The following is a 13,678-nucleotide window of genomic DNA, read 5'->3' on the forward strand; positions in this document are numbered from 1 at the left end:
ATAGGGGAAGGCAGCAAGGGAGTGGAGAATGGGAGCTAACGAGAGGAGGGTCGGTGGGTGGATGTGGGCATGGTTCTTTATGTTGTAAATGTATTACTATGGTATATAAGAACTAGGAGCTTAGCCAGCTTCCACAAGGATCCACCATAAACGTAATCAGAGGCATGGACAGAGAGGGACACCAAGAAGTTATACGGTCTCAGTGATGGGACAATGCCAGCTTGTTTTCTTCTTTCCTGGGGAGCTCAAGTCAAACAATAAGTGGACAATTTCAAGCTTAGTCACCAGGTCATGACTTGACGATCGATCGACTTGATCTCTTTCTTCATTTCCTCCCCCCGCCACGGGGAGTCCTCAGGTCCCCTGGAACTCTCTGCCCGCTCGATTGTGGAAAGCTAGTCACACTGCAGGGCTACGGCGCAGGGTGGGTGTCATCCTGAGTCACCCCCAGCTTCCCCACAGGCCTGCTGAGTCACCTCCCCAGGAACGTGGTAGGCGGCGAGCCAGGGTGACAGGGTCTCCCTCCTCCACACTGCCAGGTGTGGAGGAGAGAGCCAGCTCTGCAGCTTGTGGGCCCGCTTTCCTCCGGGTAATTCCTCCTCGCTCTTCCAAGGTGTAATCAGAGTTCATCCACGGCGTTCCCAGCATCACTACTTTTTTGAGCAGGTAAATCGGGGAGTTCTTCTCACCAGCAGCAGCTTCCTGCTGAGTGGCGTCCTCAGGAAGGCCGCGTCTCCTGCAGAGGGCCTAGTTAAAGGTGCTGCCCGCAGGGAGCCCTTCACAAACAGCCCCTCCAGCGGCGGCCGTTTGTCTGAGGGGCATTTCCAGCAGTTAGAATTGCATCCTGCAGTCTTTCCACTGTAGCACGCTGCAGTCTTCGAGAGCACTGGACATTTTTTTTAAAGCTCTGTATTTTCGCCAATGGGTGGAAGCATCCCTCTAAATGAGCAAGACTCAGCAGGCCTGGCACAGCCAACCTCTGTCTTTCCTGGCTGGTGTCTTATTGCCGCTTCTTGCCCAGCCTCCTCTGTTTCCGACCCGGCCTCCTCTTTCAAGTGCGCTTATTTCATTACTTGAAAGGAAACAGCAGGACCTAGAAACTCTAGTCCAGTCATGCTCCTGGACGCCTGGCTCGCCCTGCGGCCTCTTTTGATTTAAATTTCTTTCTCCCCGATACAAAAGCAGCCTCTGAGAAGGCTGGGGAATCCGAAATAAACCAAGGCCTTGTGTGAGGACGTGTTGGTAAGTGCGCGAAGCGGGTGTGTCTGCCGCATCACGGGCTGATCTCAGGTCGGCTCCCGCTGCAGAGGGCGCGGCCTCCCTCCCAAGCAGAGGTTTTACCGCCCAGAAGTGAGTTCCTACATTTAATTACAACATATGGTGAGTTACAAAGTTACAACATGCTCTGGTGCTGATTTTAACACTTGTGAAGCAACTGGACGATCGTCTATTCATAGATATTTAATCGCCTCCCCGCTGGAGAAGCCTTGACACAGGCTGGATCCACATAAGCCATAAGCTGAAAGCCACTGCCGGGCCTCTACTTTAGGCTGGCCTGCTTTTCTTGGGCAAAGACAACATGAACTCCGGCCCGCCTTCGTAATTCCATGTTTGATACATTGCTCTCTCATCTGTATTTTTTGCTTTCTCAGCTGGCTTTTTTAAAAAAGTCAAATTTTAGAGGAAAGGTGCTTAAATTGGAAATTGGCCACACACTGCTCAGATAAGAAGGGCATGTGGCATTCTATTACATATTCATACACAATTTTATATAGTTCAAACATATATTTTTATTTGAACTCTTTTGAGTGGCTACCTTTTTCTTAAATCTCCTTAATTCATTCAAGAAAAATGTTGGGACTTACAATATGCGGGTTACTAAGGGTTTTAAATTTCTTATTTTGTAGTTTTTTTTCATGTTGTGTGTTTAAACTCATATTTTGAGTTTGTACTTATATACTGTTTTCGAGCTGAGCCATTTGACTTCCTTGGAGAACCTCAAGACAGCTTCTATCTTCATCCACGTTGTCCAGTGGAATCATGGTGATTTTCACCTCACTGGAAATACTAGGTTTTTAACCGAATTGATCTTGTTTCGCAGACTAAGGTTATGTGGTAATTTAAATATCTCTTTTATACATACTTCAGTACATTTTGCTGTGGATTCATTTCTCCCATCTACTTCCTAATCCTGGAGAAAAAAAAAATCAAGCCCAGGGTATTTCCATTCTAGAGGAGACGGAGTGCAGCCTTTTCACTTCTGATTCTGTTCCCCACTGAAACCAGGAGCCGCGTTTCAGAGACACCGTCGACCTCCGTGAGGCCAACCTCAGAAATCCATCAGGTTAAGCCCATTCCCCACTAAAAGGAACAAGGGCTTGATGCCTGTGCAGCAGCAGTGAAGGGACAGCACGAGCCAGCAACAGGCAGGGCTTGAAAAAAGACAAGAACATGTCTAAGGAACACAGAAGCCAGCCTGAGTGGGTCCCCTCAGGCCCATCGAGGGACAGCTGGGCCCGAGAGAGAGGGGTGCATTCATGGAATGTCACTGAAGGAGACAGGAGTTCGTGGGGCCAAACTGATGTAAACAAACAAATAAATAAACGAGGATGAAAAGAAAGCTCTCTTCTACTGCCTGGTAGACAGAGAAGGCTAATGGATAGATGAAATGGAGTTAGAAAATTACCATTTTGCAACCATTCCAGTGAAATTGATTCAAGCTAGAATGATCAATAGGCTAAATGTAGGGGAGGGAAGTTTGATGAGAAACAAGATATTTACATAGTCTCAAAATCTCTCTCCACAGATTACTTCATGATTATAAAAGGGAAAACAGTATACAGTGGAGAAACGGATAACTCTTAACCAAGTGGGTTAGCATGCACGTCACCATTAAGAGGCAAAGTCACATCCAGTGCCTGCAAATGAGAAACCATGAGAAAGACACATTGGTCGTGCTGTGATCCAACCCAGAATGGGTGATGGAGTCTAATCACGAGGACGCAACAGGGAAACCCGAGTCTTAATCAGTATATTCAATGAAATCACTGGCCTGTACTCCTCAGAAATGCCGCTGGCCTGAATGGCAAGGGGGGGCTAAGCAACTGCGCCAACCTAAAGGGGACGAAGAGGACACATCACAAAATGCAGAACGTCACCCTAGACAAGACCCTGAGTTGGAAGACATCTGCAAAGCGTAGTCCTGGGAGACTGTGGACTTTCAAGTGTTGTGTCAACGCTGAGTGTCCTCAACCTGATGATCGTATTGTGAATACGGAAAAGAAAATCTTGTTCTTAGGAAATATAAACTCAAGTATTAAGGGAGAAAGGGGCGTGATGTCTTCACCCTATTCTCACATGGGTCAGAAAAATGTCTATTTTAAAATGTGCAATATGTGTAAGATAGGTAGATGATAGAAGATAGATGAGAGAGAAAGACAACGGTAAAATTTTGTAAATCTCAGTAAAGAGTAGTCTGGTGTTCTTTGTTCTGTTTTTGCAACTTTTTGTAAGTTTGAAATGACTTCACACGCAAACTTAAAAGGAAACAACACGGAAGAGAAACAGTAAGCCTACTCATTTTTATAGAATGCTCCCTACAGCTCCATTACTTTGAAAAACAAAGAGGAACTGAGATGTGGAAGTCCCTAATAGAATTTTTTTTTAATATTCATATCTTTTTATTTATTTCTTTATTTTATGATGAGAAAGACTGGCCCTGAGCAAACATCTGTTGCCAATCTTCTTTTTGTTTCCTCCCCAAAGCCCCAGTACATAGCTGCATATCAGAGTTGTAAGTCATTCCAGGTCTTCTGTGTGGGACGCCACCACAGCATGGCTTGGTGAGCAGTGTGTAGGTCTGCGCCCAGGATCCGAACCGACGAACCCTAGGCCGCTGAAGCGGGGCACAAGAACTTCACCACTCAGCCAAGGGGCCAGCCCCAGAATTTTTGAATCTACTTGAGAAGACTACATTAGCATATAAAACAATTAAATGAGTGAATCTTCTATAATTAAATAGTTATAACTGTATACAAGTGATGGAATAAACCATTACAAGTTAGGAATGCACATTTATTTATACCACGGATGTGATGGTACGAAACTACAGGGTTCTAACCTTTTTCCTGAAGTCATGTAGACTCAACTTATTATCTGGATTTATTATTCTTATTTTTTGGATATCTATCTATCTATGTAGCAGGAAAGCATTGCCCTAGGGCTCAAGACACTTGGTTTGGGGACCAATTCTGTCTTTTACGAGCTATTTGACTTTATCAAGTCAGTGAGTTGGTGTGGCCTTAGTTTCCTCACCTATGAAATGAGGAAGGTGAACTCGGGATCCTGCATGGATGGAACTATGAGAACCGCTGAGAGCAGGATGCTGATGGGAGGAGCCGGGTTTATTAAATATGCTTTGACGATTTGCATAAGTAAATGGTCAAACGTCTACAGAAGCTACACACTTTGATGACAAAAACACGATTCTTTGCCCAAGTGCTCCTGTATCTTTAGTCTTCTTGGACATTCATGGCAAAGCTGCTGGGAGTCACAGAGGCTGTACATCATCAATCCAATTTTTCAAGAAACAAGATGGACCCTGAGAGGTGACCTTTATATCTGTAAACAGCATTAATATTTCTTTCTTGATCTATCCACTTCAGAAATTTGGATTTACTATCATATAATATGAGAAAATGAATGCCCCCCCCCACATGCTTTCTTCCACCTCTGCTCCAGTTGCGTGTCCCAACTTTTGATGTTGCCAAGGTTTCTAGCACTTGTGTTGTTCTAATGGTTCATTAGTCTACATTTAGCCAATAGGTTGTGTCAAAAGAATTTGTCTTAAGTCAAAAGCTTTTTCACTATTATAATAATGTGAATATTGTTACTTAAGGCACAAAGCAGCATCATTAGACGCCTAAGAAGGAAGATATAACCTTCTGTTAATAGACCTAAGCTGGTTGGAGGAGAATATTCCAAGTGTAAAGGTCAAATTGATTCTTCTATTTCAGTTTATTAACTATCACGCAATATTATAGTTTGTTTTATATTTAGCCTGTGATTTCTTCATACATCATATTAGTTATTTGAAATTCCTAATTAATTTCTTTTTCTTGTGGACAGTGTTAGGAGATGCTTTCATCTCATCAAAGATCATGTCATTTATTAATAATATTTCCTGCAGCAATATTTCTACTTGAGGACGTGCCCTTCAGAGCCTTCTGATTTTCTGTCACTATTTGGACTGTTGATTTTCTAAGCTTGCTGAACAGCTTTCATCTAATAATTATTTTTCACAGATTTCTGAATCGAGTTCTCTGTTTTCCCTGGCTGCTGTGACCTTATTTTTCTTGGATTTCTTTTTCTTTCTGTTCTAGTACCTCCCCCAATATTTTTTTCCAGAAAATATACATGGGAGATAAAATTTTCTAAGCTCTTGGATGTCTAAAAATGTCTCTTGGACTTGAAACACAATTTAGATAGGTATATAATTCTAGTTTCAGAAGAATTTCCCCTCAGAACTTTTCAAGCATTTTCCGTTATCTTCTAGCAACTGCTTTTGCTGGGGAGGAGACTGACACCAGCGATCCTCGTGTCTTTGTAGGTCACCTGTTCTTCTCTCAGAAATCTGCTAGGCTCTCATCTTTGGACATAGTGAAGTTTCAGAAAAGGCACCTAGGTGTGGGTCCCTTTTTCTTCACGTGTCATTTGTGACCCCCTTAAGTTAAATCATTCATTTCATCAACAAAAATAGAGAGCGTTCCCACTACATACAGGACACTGCAACAGGGGCCTCAACCCTCACAGGCGGGCCATTCAACTTCTTCACAGAAAACATCTTGGGTTCTGGCTTAGCTGGGGACCACATCACCCTGCAGGTAGCTGTGGGAGCAGAGAATTGGGTGAAGATGGACTCGCATACTTTTTCTGTGGACATTAAACTAATACTCTTGATTTCTGCCTCAGTTCCCCTGGAACTCTTGCCAACTGCCAGCTTTGAAATTCCTGCTTTCTGATGAGTAATTTCTTACTTGTCAATGCTTCGGCTTCAGTTTATAACAATGAAATCTAACTTTCATTAGCTGTGGTGGGAAGTTCCTAGGTGTTTCGCAGAACCTGGCCAGTCCACACAACACTCTACAACTGTCTACAGTTTATAATGCTGAAACAGAGTGGCTCATGGTCACACAGCTTCCCGCTGGCTGGGCTGACACTTGAATCCAGATGGTCTGTGACACCATCCTCCACACATCTTGGAGAAATATGCAGAAATCTTGCATTCCCTGATACTGGGATTTGCTATAAGCTTATTTCATTTCATATTTTTGTTTTGTTTTGTTTTTTTGTTTTTGCTGAGGAAGACCAGCCCTGAGCCAACATCTGTGCCAGTCTTCCTGTATTTTGTATGTGGGCTGCCTCCATAGCATGGCTGGTGAGTGGAGCAGGTCTGCATCTGGGATCAGAACCCGAGAACCTGGGCCGCCAAAGCCTAGTGAGTGGAAATTTAATCACTCAGCCACGGGGCTGAGCCCTCATTGCATATTTTTTAAAACAGGTATTTCAGTGGAATGTGAGGTGGGAAGGCTGAGAAAAAATGTAGGTGTTCTGTCTGCAACCTTTACCTGGAATCTCTCCCCACCTCCTGAGTGCTAAATACACAAACCCGCGTGGCCACATCCAGCTGCTCCTACGAACTTTATGCAGCCCCACCTGGCACACGATGATAGCCAGAGACTCCCTTCAGAGGTGAGATGGCTGTGGTGACGCTCTCCCACGGCTTTACCACTTCCTACTACAGCCGCAGGAACAAACTCTTGCTGGTAGAACCTGAGGATGCAGATGCACTTCCTCACTCCCCGCCAGGCTCAGGGCTCCAGCTGATCGGGCTGGTCTAGGGCTGGAGGGTGAAGGAGGCAGCTGGGGCCGAAGGAGGGAGGGAGTGAGCAATGCGACTCCTGTGGGCAGCTGGCTTGGCTCCTGCTCCCTGAGAACTACCAGATGTCTCCAGTGTGTCGTGAGTTCCTCGGGCTTTCTATGGATAACGTTGTATTTAATTTTTATAATGACCCTGTAGCAAACGTATTATTATGCCCATTTTATAGATTACGACACTGAGGTCTAGAGAGCTTGAAGAATTTGCCCAAGTTTGCACAGGTGGTGTGTTCATCTGGCTTTAAAGCTCGTGTCAGTTCCACTCTGCCAAGTTGTCTCTGGACTCCCGGGGGCGGGGAGGGCGGTATTTGGAATGGAGCTTCTTGAGTCTGCTCACCCTCCCTCCTTCTCTCTCGATACACTCACAGACACGTGCACACACACACACACACACACACGAATTAACTAATTCAACCGGTACTAAGTGAGCACTGATGTACTGGGTATTTGGATCCACTCCCTTCCGTGAGTCCCACCAGCCTCTCCAGCACACAGCGACGTAACTCTCTAACGGCTGGGGATCCGGTGTGGACTCCGTGCTGTGGGGGCTGCCTGTGGGTCAGGTCTGGAGGGCCTGCAGAAGACGCCTTTGTGGAAGAACATCTCCCTCCCCGCTGCCCCTGGGCCTGCAGTTCCGACTCTGGAAGGTGACTGCCTTGGGCGGAGATGTTTTGCCAAGGTAAGAAGCAAGCCACCTTGTTTGGAGTCCTTATCACTTTAGTGTGAATTAAATTTATGGGATTTCTCCAAAATGATAGTGTAACAGATCACAAAATGGTCACAAATTACTTATATCCTTGTATGTACCTCCCTTCACAAGGGAATTTTTGCCATTTCTCCCATTAAAAGGTTGAGTTTATTTCTTTATCCTTTGAACCTGGGCTTGGCCAGCTAACTTCCTGTGGCCAATGGGACATTAGAAAATGTGGCCCCAAGGCTTGAAAAGTGCTTGCAGGGGCTGACTCCGTGGCCTAGTGGTTAAGTTTGTGCTCTGTTTCAGCGGCCCAGGGTTTCGCTGGTTCGGATCCTGGGCGCGGACATGGCACTGCTCCTCAAGCCATGCTCAGGTGGAGTCCTGCACAGCACAACCAGAAGGACCTACAACTAGAATATACAACTATGTACCGAGGGGCTTTGGGGAGAAGAAGATAGATAGATATAGATAGATAGATAGATGATAGATATAGATAGATGATAGATATAATAGATAGATAGATGATAGACATAGATAGATAGATGATATAGATAGATAGAGATAGATGATAGATATAGATACATAGATAGATTCATAGATAGATGATAGAGATAGATAGATAGATAGATAGATGATAGATAGATGATAGACATAGATAGATAGAAATAGATACAGCTTGATAGATGATAGAGATAGATAGATGATAGATATATGATAGATAGATATAGATAGATAGATAATAGATAGATGATAGAGATAGATAGATAGATAGATAGATGATAGATATAGATAGATGATAGATATAATAGATAGATGATAGATATAGATAGATGATAGATATAATAGATAGATGATAGATATAGATAGATGATAGATAGCTAGATAGATAGATACAGCTCGATAGCTAGATAGATGGTAGATAGTTGAGGTAGCTGAGGAAGGGAGAGGGAAGGAGCAAGGGAAAGCGACTGAATGTCCCGGTGGAGGCGGGGCCCTGAGAGAGTAGGTGCAGGAGAGCAGGAAGGGAATATGTCAAGAACAAACCTCGCTCTTCCTCACGGGTGATCTTTTTATAGCTCCGAGAAGAAACCTTTAGAACACGAGCACTTTCCCTCAGCGTCAGGGTTCTGCTGCAATTTGAACAATCCAAAAGTAATCTGACACTCTTGTTTGCTTTTTACTTAATAGTCCCGCAGAGATAAATAATTTCTCAGTAGCTTCATTGAGTTTCATCTGGCCCACAACTCTGAGTCTAAATGCAGCCATTATCTGAAACTGCAACATCACAGGGGAAGTCGACTCAATTTGTTCTGTCAAACTCCTGCCTCCTTGTTTTAACTCCCACCGTGTTACAGAACACCAGACCTGATGTTCTGGTTCAGCGTCACACCCTCGGTCTGACAGCAGGCTTCCTGCCCGCTCCCCTCGCATATGGCGCTCTCCAGCTCTTCTGTGGTGTGAATCATCCTCTTTGCAGGCTGGTTGATTGGATGGATGCCTGTTGTCTTCAGAGACTTGAAGCTTTCTGAGGACAGGGACCCTGGCTCACCCGTTTATTCTTTCATTAATTTATTCATGCAGGGAGGGGTCATTGTGTACTCACGGTTCACCCCTGCTTTCCAGGATCCTATTGTCTAAGCAGAAGAGAAAAAACACAAATCAGTTTTTAAAAACGTGTTAACCTTGAGTATTTACAGCATGTCGTGTGAGCACAGGGAAGAAACAGAAAGAATTGCCTTGACTCGTGCACCTGTGTCCTGACTCAGCCTCCTGCTTCTGCACTTGACCCATAAAACCCAATGTGCACTCAACACCAGAGGGACTTATTAAAACACATTAGATTATATCAATTCTCTGCTTTAAATTTTCGCTTTAAGCTTACTTGCTGGTCTTACAAAACCAGTGGGATCTGGTGGCTGCCTTCTCTCTGACTGCACCTCAGTCATGCTGGTTCCTCTCAGTTCTTTAGAAACTCAGGCTCACTCTCTAGCTTAGCATCTTGGGACTAGTGGCTCCTAGGTCTGCATGACTGGCTGCCTCTTGTCATCCAGGGCTCAACTTAGGCGGCTGCATCCCTGACACTGATGTAACCACCTTGTCACCCAATGTCATATGTCCCCGAATAACACCGACCATACGTTAGCGCCTGCCTCCTTCTTCCCTCCTGCCTCCTCCATTCTTCTTTTTCTTTCTTAACTCTCTCTCTCTCTCTGCACTAGAGTGAAAGCTTCACCAGAACAGTGACCTTACTCCCCTCCCCACCCCACGCCCCTGTCTGCCTCATAACAGGTGCTCAGTAAATGCTCCTTGAGTGTTTGAACAGATGGATAGAATTCTGAATGCTGGAGGATTCGAAGGTACTCACTGGGTGCACTAGAGGGGGAAATGGCCTTTCAGACAGAGAAAACAGCACCTTATTTAAGACACAAAACTATGAACAAGTGCATTAGAAGTATTTTGGTATGGCTGGAACATGGGTGTGAATCGAGCCTAGAGAGAGCAGAAAAATAAAAGGAGGTGAGAACTGAAGGGTTTTATATATCCGTATATATATATATAACCCCCCATAAGTGGTTTTTCAGCCTGACACCTAGTGTCTTCCCTGACACACCGGAAGGCAGACTTCTGCCTCCCTCTGACCTTGCTGCCCTGCAGGAAGCGAGGGAAGCAGCCTTGACAAAGGATACTGGCATGTTTGGTTTACTGTAACAACTCATTTCAGAGTGTTGACTTTTGCAGCGATAATTCTTTTATAGTTTAATGAATGAATTGGAAATATATTACTGAACTTGGCCAAATATGGGAAACATATATATCACCATTTTGTGTCATTTATTCATTTGACTCTTAGAACCAATCGCTGCAAGTGGCAGCTTCATTTATGATATTTTTTGTTTTTTGAGGTTATTTGTTTGTTATTTGTGAGGATTAAAAGCAACTTTGGGAGACGGTGAAGAGGCGTTCATTCACCTTGGGAGCCTCCCCGTCTGTAAGACGGCGGGAGCAGCAACAAGGCTTCTCTCCAGGGCAGCTGTGTGTCTGAAATGACTTCAAGTGTGGGAAGCACTTAGAGCAGTCCTTGGCATAATTGTGAGGCTTTGTCATCATTGCAATCATTTGCTGTTCTCAGGGAGAAGAACGTGGTGTAACATTATTGAAGAAATTTTATAACGGGTTCAGAAATGCACTGTGAGAGCGTTTACATCTTGCTGGAGACACACGTTCTGCCGTCTTGCCATCGTGGAGGCCTCTCTTGATAATGATGATCAGTGTCATTTCTTGCATGATGTAAGGGAGGACCACTCAACTGAATTGTGTGAAGCCCACTGCTTTCATGTTTAAAAGCAACAGGAAAGCCAGACGCCAGGGAGATACTGGGTGAAGGTGAGAAGAGAAATCTCAACAGAAGGAGTATTCTCTGGGAGGAAGAGCATGCTCTGCCTGCGTGGGGTCCTGCCGTCCTCACCCATCGAGAGAGCCCACTGCAGGGGCCCGGTCGCTGTCTGTCACTCCGGCCCTTCTCAGCAAGACCCTGGGCTAGTTGCGGCCTGTGGTTCTGCAACTCAGCTGGTCTGGAGCGCCGGAAGGAAGGGTGGACCCGCTTGAGACTTCCTGTCCCGCTGTGAGTCACTGATACCGGCGCTCTGCTCGCACACGGCCTGCCACCCGGAGGGGCGCGCTGCAGAAGCCGGCCCTGGCCGCGGCTCGGAGTCACCGCCCGGACAGTGACCCAGCGCGGGCTGCGCGGCTTCTGGGGCGCTCCCCTCCCCGTGGGAGCAAGAAACCCGCTGCGAGGGCGGCCCTCCACCACCGCTTGTGAGAAGACGACGACGAAGCCCGTGAGAAAGCATCCCCGCCCGTCGCCTGTGTGCGCGGCTGGCAGGAGACGCACCCTGGAGACAGGCGGAGGCTCCAGGTCGCCGTGGGCGCCTCCCGCACCTGCTCCCCGTCCGGCCCCTGCCCCGCGTTGCAAACGCACCAAAGGGATTTGGGGATTCCTGTAAGCGCCTTGTAAATAAACATTTTAAAAAGCAATTCTTGCTTGTGGAGTATAATGTGAAGGGGATCAATCTTCGTAGAGAAAGTCTGTCAAGAAAGAATGATAACAGCTATATGATCCAAGTTCTAAGCCTGCTGGGAGGATCAATAGTAATAATAATAATAATAATTAATATGAGACACTCGTTTTAGATTCCATATGATACTTTGTATACATTATTGCTCATCCCCACAACAACCCCCACAAGCCCTCCGCTCTACCAGCTGCCGTGAAACGGGATGACGGTTCTGACAGTGCTTTGAAAATCTTCCTCAGCAAGAAAAAACTAAAATAAAAATATTTCTATATAAAGGTAAAATTATAAGTGACATTAATAAAAAGTCTTGGGATGATATTTTACTTAGTTTACGAAGAATGCAGGCCTTTTACACACTACTAGGTTCAAGTACCATTTTTGCCCCATTATATCTGTAGGATGATTGCATTCTATCTCTGGGCCTCAGTTTCCTCCCGGTAAAATGGGAGCAATAACAGCCAGCTCTTAGGACTGTGGCATTCGCAAGTATTGTGTGTAAAGATACCACGACTCTGTTTGACACATAGTAGGGTCACCACAAATATGGACTCCCTTTTCTTTTCCGTTTTTCCTGGAGATGATAGAACCAAGACAGAGCTCTTTAGCATCATTAGTTAGGTATTTGATCATTTTTCAGAGTGCCTGCAGAACTTTTGCGGCAGAAGAAAGACAGGAAGGAGAATGAGGAATAACAGAGTATTAATGGATGAAGGAGCCTGCTGCCTGCGAGGAAGAGTCTGTTCTCACAAAGCATATTCGAAAGCCACTGTTTGTACTAGAGACTTGAAAAAAAAGTTGTGAAGGAAGAGAAATGATTAAAAATGCATTTTCTTTTCCTTAACATCGTCTGATCGTAACAATGTAACTTGGTTCTAGGGCTTCGGAAGGGAGGGTGCAAGGAACCCAGTTGTGACAGGAAGGAATGTAAGCTGCTGGTCATTAAGAGGCTGCCTCAGAAAACTAGAAACCTGGCCTCTCACACTGTGTGAATTCAGGAGACGAGAGAGATGATATTGTATGGTGGTGGCTGCAATCCACTGGGAACAGACGTTTTCAATATTTTATTTTGTTCACACAATTAAACTTTTTCTTTTATCCATGAAAGCTGGGTCAGCTCTCAAAATGATAATTATTTTATTAAACAAACAGTTCCTTTTCTCAGTCTCTCCCAAACTTTACGCTTCAGAGTAGAAAACAATAGTAGTACCTTTTTATCTCCATACAGGTTATTTTCAATACGCTTCATGACATTCTCTACTTTTCACAGAAAAGTTTATGAATGTGGAGTTTGTTCATGCGTTTAAAAGACTGTTTGTGCTGGAGAAAGAGTCTTGAGAGCCATCACGGCAGACATGTGCACAGCACCCTGGGACCTGCCTGGAGCGCCACAGCTCTCGGATCCTGTGCGCTTTGTAGAGACCGGGGCACCCTGTTACTGTGCGAGGCCTGAAGACAGCGATTAAGTGACATCTTTCCCCACAAGTTTGGAAGCTGAAAACACGCAGTTCTAATTATATCTGCACAACTGAAAATAAAGTATACTTTGCAAGGGAAAGACACAAAGATGAGAATAAACAGTCTTAAATAATAATAAACTTTTATTACAAAGTCTTCATTTTATTTCACAGTCTCTGATAACAAAATTCTGCTCCGTCTGCATGGACCACCTTTACTCCTGGAATGGCTCCAGCTATGGGTGGTAAATAGAAAATCATCTGACAAATTGAGTACCCGGCCCTGATAATCATCTCGTTTATTATGGTTTCAGGGCTGAGAGAGTTGTACTGTGCTGTGGCAGTTGATATTTGTTGAGTAAATATTTGATAAAGAGTTTAAAAGGCGTTATCCAGAAATATGAGTCCACGTCTTGAGAAAGGATCGAGAGGGATAAAATGAGTGGAATGTACTGCCTCCTCTTTTAGGAGCAGTTTGTTAGATCTCTGTAGGCACCAAGTTTAACTAACGGCAACAG

At 44.9% G+C, this 13,678-nt stretch overlaps 1 long non-coding RNA gene across 2 annotated transcripts; it reads left to right on the top strand.

Annotated features, from left to right (window-relative positions):
- Positions 1-513: 513 nt before the first annotated feature.
- Positions 514-11,665, top strand: LOC139076249 (uncharacterized). 2 transcript variants are annotated; one of them, XR_011527657.1, is made up of 3 exons: positions 514-666; positions 2,807-7,615; positions 10,761-11,665. It is a non-coding gene; the product is annotated as an uncharacterized lncRNA (long non-coding RNA). The 2 variants fall into 2 exon arrangements; XR_011527656.1 differs by having other exon boundaries at positions 515-1,380.
- The last annotated feature ends 2,013 nt before the right edge of the window (positions 11,666-13,678 follow it).

This window comes from Equus przewalskii, chromosome 15, assembly GCF_037783145.1.
Source record: "Equus przewalskii isolate Varuska chromosome 15, EquPr2, whole genome shotgun sequence".
NCBI lineage: Eukaryota > Metazoa > Chordata > Mammalia > Perissodactyla > Equidae > Equus > Equus przewalskii.